At 37.2% G+C, this 6,815-nt stretch overlaps 1 long non-coding RNA gene across 1 annotated transcript; it reads right to left on the minus strand.

Moving 5' to 3' along the window:
• Window positions 1-275: 275 nt before the first annotated feature.
• Window positions 276-6,553, minus strand: LOC123519654. Its single transcript, XR_006679079.1, has 3 exons — window positions 6,458-6,553; window positions 2,425-2,639; window positions 276-986 (listed from the first exon to the last, which is right to left on the minus strand). It is a non-coding gene; the product is annotated as an uncharacterized LOC123519654 (long non-coding RNA).
• Window positions 6,554-6,815: the final 262 nt, after the last annotated feature.

Raw genomic sequence — 6,815 nt, forward strand, 5'->3', positions numbered from 1 at the left:
TCAGTTTTCTAGCAGTGATAAAAGACACTATTTTATTTGACCCTCTGGTGGTGAGATTTGGTTATTTAATGCCCCTCTTGTCTTGTTTCTCCTGGTGACGAAAAATAATCCTAACTTCACTTTCAATTACCTTATATGAACTTTGAATTAATCTCATCTTCGGTAGACTGCGCCACTGTCACTTGTTGGTGCTTGAAACTTTTACATTTTATTCAGTGCAATCCAATCTCACTCTGAAGGATAAGAAACGAGTATACGTACTGTGTTATCATTTATTGACTGTGCAGCTTGTAGGCTCTGTGTCTTAAAACTATCGGTAAAATAACTTAACACGACGGGAAAATGGCGGTTCAAGTTAATAAAAGAGATAGAACGATATGTATAGAGACTTATCAAATACACCTTACTATATAACATACACAAACACCTGAGCTGCATTGAGGCCTTGGATGACAGCTTAATCTCTTCAGTACCATGACGTATTTTCATATATATTCTGGTTACTATTAGGTGACTTTAAGCAGCTTCAGAAACACATGTTAGGATTAGAATAGTAAAGACTCTGGCCATTAATCTCTTGACCTCCATAGACCCTTCCTAATGCGAATAAAATCGTCTAATCATAACCAAAAATAAAGGTGAAAATGCGTCTCAGTATTGAAAGGGTTAAATAAGACACGTGCTTTAAACAACATTGGTCTGCGTTACATCTACATACTACTCAGTCTATCCTTCACTTATCCTTCATCCTTCATCTGTCCATCCTTCACCTGGCAGTCCTTCACCCATACAAGGAGTACTTCCCTCCCTTGGTGTAGTGTGGTTGCCGCCTGCAGCTGGTCACCAAGACAGTGCGGATGTACACTGATGTCTGGGTGATGTATTCGTCCTCCGTGCGGGTGTGGGTGATGGTCCTGTACACGCGGTAAGGTGACGTCAAGGTGTGAATCTCGTACTTCGGCACGTTCTTCGTCTGCGTCACGTACCTGTTGGAAATTTGTTTGTTTTTTATTCATTTCATTTATTTATCTATTTATTATATATCTTTTATTTTATTTATATTTTACTTTATTTTTTTTTTTTTTTTTTACAGTGTTTTTCTATGGGAAGTTGATGATATTTGAGTGTGAATTATAAAAGATCATTCGTTTTTTTTTTTTTTTTTTTTTTTTCGTTTTTTTTTCCAAGTGTTTGACGTGAATTTTGTTCGTGTGGAGGATGAAGTTGTTGTTATTTTTTTTTTTTTTGTAATCATTTTCATGGTTGAGATGCTTCAGTGTTGTTCAGTTAATTGGTTCGTTATGTAGTTAATTGGTGAGTTAGTTAAGTGCTTGAATTACTTTGTAGTTTATTGGATCTGTTACTTTTATGTGATGGGAAAAAAGAAATTTACCGGTTTATTCCTCTCCAGAAATATTAACATACTATCTCCTATATTATAAAAAAAAAAATAATAAAAATGTATATATAATTCATGATTAAGCTAATATTGAGTAACAAATTAATCACATCCTTTTTAGGCAGTCAAAGTAGAGGAGAATTGCAGTTAAGCCTTTTAGCAATGAATTTCACTTAATTACCCTAAACATGTATACATTTAGGACAGATTTCAATTTTTGCCACACAATCAGCACCAGATTAGAATAAAGATCAAAAGTTCCCTCTCTCGTAATGAAGTGTTGAAATTAATGACGCCCTTGTGAAGAGCACTTGATTAACATTATTATTTATGAGTAATAGAATCATTCATTTAGAGATACTTTGTCCCGTACTGGCTTCGTGCAGGCTGACAAATAAGTAGTAGTAGTAGTGGTAGTAGTAGTAGTAGTAATAATGGTAGTAGTAGGAGTATTAGTAGTGGTGGTAGTAGAAGTAGTAGAAGTAGTAGTACAGTAGTAGTAGAAATAATAGTAGTAGTAGTAGTAGTAGTAGTAGTAGTAGTAGTAGTAGTAGTAGTAGTAGTAGTAGTAGTAGTAGTAGTAGAAGTAGTAGTAGAAGCAGCAGAAGTACGAGGATGCATGACAAGCATACAAAAGTCCATCAGCATCACAGGCATGTACGAGAATTACCGGTTTTGTGTTTGTTTATGATGACAAAAAATGGGAGTTTGGGGGAAAGGAAATAAATATTGATAAAACATATTCCGGAAACGTGATTAACAGCTCGCTGGGAACCGGTATTGTACTTGTCCTGCTTTACTAGAGAGAGAGAGAGAGAGAGATTGTAAGGCTAAATATGAATAAAGAGTAAAAGAAAACATATAATAAAAAGGAGAGAAAAGTAAATGAATAAATTAAAGAGTAAGAGACTAAACAGAAAAACAGAGAAACAAAGCTACTCTCTCTCTCTCTCTCTCTCTCTCTCTCTCTCTCTCTCTCTCTCTCTCTCTCTCTCTCTCTCTCTCTCTCTCTCTCTCTCTCTTACGTGTATTGGGTGTCGGTGGTGTACACAACTCGGCGCTGCGTGGCGGTGCTGATGTGCGTGGCGGTGGTGGTGTGTGTCACGCTAACCACATTCGTCTGTGTCCTTGTTGTCACCTCCACCGACGTGTCCGTGTACGTGCGTGTGTCCGTGCTCGTTACGTACTTGACCTGGGTGTGATGCTGAAGCTGTGTCAAGTACTTGGGCGCCGTGAACACCTGTAAGAGAGAGAGAGAGAGAGAGGTGTTATCATGTTATTCACTCATTCATTTTCTTTATTTATTTCTTATTTTTCTTTTCTTTTTTGTGGTGAAAGGTAATGTGAGATCATGAAAGGAAAATGAGGTTGTGTTTGTTTTTTTTTCCCGTTTTCTGTTTTTTTTTTTTCTTCATTTATTTCATATTTGTTTTTTTTTTTCTCGTGGTTGTTTATTGTCTTGTTTTCTTCATGTTTTCCTTGTTTTTTTTCTCTTTCCTTTTTTCTTAGAAGTAGAGTGTTTCTTTTTTTTATAGTAGTAATAGTAACAACAACAACAACAACAACAACAACAGCAACAACAACAACAATAAGAGCAACAACAACAACAACAACAACAACAACAACTACTACTACTACTACTACTACTACTACTACTACTACTACTACTACTACTACTACTACTACCACTACTACTACCACCACTACTACAAACAATAACAACAACACTACCTCAATACCTGGCAATAGTTTTCCAATATTTCCTCCTCCTATTAATTACCTCACATTACCTGTATTATTTTCCCCATTCCTAAATACACACCAGGAAATTATTTGTTATCGCTGAAAGGGAAAACAGACAGGCGCATCGAACTCAGATGAACCCACATTACTCTGTTCTCTTAATTGGATAGGTACAATAAGTGAGGGAAAGTAGATTACACAAGTAGATAGATGAGGCAGACAAAGACACACAGGTAGGGAGTAGATATTGGAGTAGATTAAGGGCGAGACAAGTAGATTAGTTAGATAAATAGATTGGAGGCTATTAGTAGACGAGTTAATAGATAGGTCACTTAATAGATAAACGTTTAATTGGTTGGCAGATGTATAGATAGAGTAGAAGAGAATGATAGTAACTCCCTGCCTGCTTCTGTATATTCATCTTCCTACGACTTGACTTCTTTCAAGAGGGAGATTTCAAGACATTTGTCCCTGACTTTTGGCTAACTCTTATTATCTTTAAGGGAACTGGCAATCAAGTGCGCCTTTTCTTTTTTCTTTTCTTTTTTTTTTTTTTTGTATTTTTTGTTGCCCTTGGCCAGCTTCCCGTCTTGCATAAAAAATAGACAATCAATTAGAGACAGCCAGGTAGATAGATAGATAGATAGAGTAGATGGATGGATAGGCAAGCAGAAAAGGTAGATATGCTGACAGATAGATAGGAAAGTAGATCAGCTGATAAATAAACAAATATACGAACAGCAGGTACGTCAGTAAATAACAAACAGGTAAATATTAGATAAACATACAGATGGATCATTGAGAGGCAGCAGTAGGCACGCAGACGAATTAAGGCCTCACCTGCAGCAGACACTCAGGTAATCAAGTACGTATGGATTAATGGCTACAGGTATAGGCAGGTGAGTTGAGTCTAATTATCGATACGCTACCGGCCGACCTGCCTATGTATGTATATATATTCGCCCCCTCCCTAATCCAGCCCCTTTCGCTCTAATAATTAAAGGCACACTCGACTAGACCCGTGCGACAAACTGCCCCGTGCATCACTGTGTTAATTGCTACGTTACATCACCGGACCATTGTTTATTCATTCGTGTTAATCTTGCACTAAGGAACACTGCCTCTCATAAATACCGTCACGCTGCTGCTGGTGCTGCTGCTTCCTATGAAATATACACAGACCGAATATTATAACCTATCGTCGTTATTCATTTTCATACTGCGGAATTATTATTTCAGCCGGGGATTCGAAGCAGGTTCAGGTTCCGGGATTAGAGTTGTTAGCCCGCCAGCCAACAGAGGTGTAAGCCAGCTTGATTCAGAGCGAGTCCTAAGCCAAGCGAGTGCAGATAAATACGAAAGGTTAGTGGTAGTGAGAGTATTGAGTCTAAAGGGAGGAAAAGTGCCTGAGTTTCTCACTTGTGACTGTTAAAATAGATGGAAAGTGGATCTAGTGGCAATGAATGAATCTATTGTATGTTTGGACCCGTGTCTTTGCTTGAATCGATGAAAAATTAAGAGGAATAGAGAAAAAAGATTCGTAGGTGATTAGGAAGGGAGTGTAAACGAGAGACGTATTTAAGAGGACGGAGAATTTACAAATTATCTAAAAGCAGTGGTATATTAAACCTCTAAAGAACCTTGTGAGTTGAAGATCGTTGGTGAAGGGTATTGTTATTCTTCCTTCTCGATATTGAGTGAAAGAAAAGGATGAGTACTGAGAGACCCTTTGTTGTTCCTGTGATAAAAAAAGAAGAGGATGATGTTTTGTGTTCTTTCCACCTTCAAACATTTTTTTTTTTTCCTCCCTTAATTACCTACAAAATCTCTTGCTCTCGTTTTTTTTGTATTGTTTTCCACTGTTTGTATGCGTGTTTAGTATGGGACAGATTAAATTAACCTCCTATTCTCTTTAATATCTGCGCAAACAATACTTTCTACAGAGTTCAGAGTCAACGAGGGAAGACCATAATAGTAAAAAAAGTCAGGATACGGAGATTAGGTGTAAAATACGCAACAAGAACTAGAATATGAGACTCTTTAATACAACATGCAGCAAAAAAAAAAAAAAAACACGGAGAATCAGGAAGTGGGGAAACAAAATTAAAGAGTGAGGAAATGGAGACGTTACACTGACAAAATAAAAATAACATGAAATCAAACGAAAAGCAAAGAACTCGCAGCAGAATACGAGGAAAATATACGTGGCCGTTGAGGAAAGTTTATTGAAAATGTTACTTTGTTATGTTATACGATACGAGGAAACAACGCGGCGAGGGAAAGCTGGGAGAAGTTCCGGGAATAACTGAGAGGTTTATAAAAGTTGAGATTAAGAATATAAAAGAAATACTTCTGAATGAGACTGGCTGGCTGGCTGGCTGTCTGGCTGGCGGAAATCGCGTTTAAGTTGTGGAATTCTTGATTGAAAATGTAATGAAGGACTAATATATCCATCAGCTGAATATTAACCCCTCGCCTTGTTAATATTGAAGTGATTAAGTGGTTAAAATATACGAAGGAGAAGGGAAGTTTTATTTGTTAGCAGTAGAATTGTTATACTTTTTATCCTACATGGTTCTCCTATGCTTCTTTATCCTACATCAAGCTCTCCTATATTTCTTTTTATCCTATGCCAAGCTCTCCATGACGTGTTTTCATATTTGTTCTGCTTACTAATTGTTGATTTTATACAGCTTCAGAAACTTGCGTGGAGATTGAAATAGCGAAGACTGTGACCATTAATCTTCTGACCTCCATAATTTCTTCCTAATGTAAACAAGATGGTCTAGTCACACCCACAACTCAAAGTAAAAATGCGTTTCAGTATTGAAGGGACTAATATCTTACTCTAAGCTCTCCTTATTATCTTTAACTAAGATTTTCTATCCTTCATTATCCTACATGAAGTTCTATTGTTCCTAAATATCCTACACGATGCTTTGTTGTTCCTCACTATCCTATACTAAGCTTTCCTATTCCCTCATTATCCTACAACAAACTCGCCTATTCCTTAATATCCTACATCAAGTTCTTTTGTTCTTTATCCTGCACGATGTTCTCCTATTTCCTTATTATCCTATTGAACTCCTATTTCTTATCCTACATTAAGTTTTCCTATTAATTATTATCCTACACTAAACTGTCCTATTTTTATCATCCTACACCAAGCTCTCCTATTCCTTATTATCCTACACTAAACTCTATTTATTTTATCATCCTACACTAAGCTCTCCTATTTCTTATTCCCTATTATCCTACTTATCCTACAATGAACTCTCCTATTTTTTGCCCCAGATATCCCAAACATCGTCTCACCTGCGTATGGGTGATGAGGCGCGGGGAGGCGAAGGTGGTGATCGTCTGCGTCACCAGCACTGTGGACGTCTTCACCCTCCACTCCGTCAGGTCCTGTAGAGGGAGAGCGTTTGAGGAAGAAAATTCACGCTATTGAAAGTAAGTGAAGAATAATATAGGTTTGTAACAAGGATGTGGTCTTAAACTATTGGAAGGGTAGATAAAGATTTCGTTACTTTTTTTTTACTTTCCCTTTTACTCTTTTCGTTCATTTAGTCTTCCACTTATTGGCCTGTATTTTAAAACGCTATGCTCTCTCACCAGCGCTATTTTCCAAAGCCTCCAGTTGATGGTACGCGTGTTTTTAAGGCTGTTTTTG

Source organism: Portunus trituberculatus, chromosome 45, assembly GCF_017591435.1.
Source record: "Portunus trituberculatus isolate SZX2019 chromosome 45, ASM1759143v1, whole genome shotgun sequence".
Taxonomy (NCBI): Eukaryota; Metazoa; Arthropoda; class Malacostraca; order Decapoda; family Portunidae; genus Portunus; species Portunus trituberculatus.